We start from the raw sequence: 967 nt of genomic DNA, 5'->3' as shown, positions 1-967 counted from the left end.
CCCCTGGAGGGGGGGGGGGTAGGAGATGGCTGGGAGGGGTCGGGGGGAGGGTGAGTAAAAAAAATTGAAGTTCAAAAATGTTTTTTTTTTTAAATTAAGCTTTAAATTTATTTTTTCAACAAAAAAAATGTAATTTGAAGTTGGAGGAAAATTTTAGAAAATGTTTTCCTAAAGGTTTTAAGGGAAGTCATTTTCCTTGAATTTGAGCGAAAATGAGTTGATTTGGAAAACATTTTCCAAAACTTTTGTACCAACCAAACATGAGTGAATTGAAAAATATTTTCTAAAAAATGTTTTTCTTCATACCGAACACATCCTAAGGAAACACAAATGGTTCCAAAAGTACTATTTTCACATTAAGAAAATAATTACTATTTTAAAGAAGAGCATAAACAGTTTTTAAGAAAAATTTAGCCAAATAAAGAGAAGTTCAGGTACCCACTAAAAAGGTATTATTTTCACATCATCAAAACTACAAACTTCATGTTATCTTTAATTTGGTTTAATAACCCACATAGCTATATTTTCTTTGTTTGATTAAACATATAAATATTCTATCAAACTAATATGGATCATTACAGGTGGCCAGACACTAGACGTTGAAGGGTCATTGATAATGTTTTTTTTTTGGACTTATTAATGTAACGTTCACGAAAGAGAAATTAAAGAAAGAAAAACATTTTCTTAAAAATGGTCGGACATACATATGTGTTACTTACATATTTTCTAATCATCGATAAAACAGTAATCGATTGATCGTCTTTTACTTGTCTACTATTTTAGAAATATATTTTTATCTTTGACATTCATTCTTTATGTTTCATTGAAGATGAAATTTAAGTTTGATATTATTCAATTTGTCAATGCATAGTTAAAACTTTTTCTTGACATTTCGCTTAGGTGGATGTCATGCGACATGCCACCTTACCCTAGCACTATTTTACCTTTTATGTTAGTTAGGGTGATT

This window comes from Solanum pennellii, chromosome 8 (assembly GCF_001406875.1).
Source record: "Solanum pennellii chromosome 8, SPENNV200".
Taxonomy (NCBI): Eukaryota; Viridiplantae; Streptophyta; class Magnoliopsida; order Solanales; family Solanaceae; genus Solanum; species Solanum pennellii.
Note: the sequence above shows the minus strand (reverse complement) of the source record.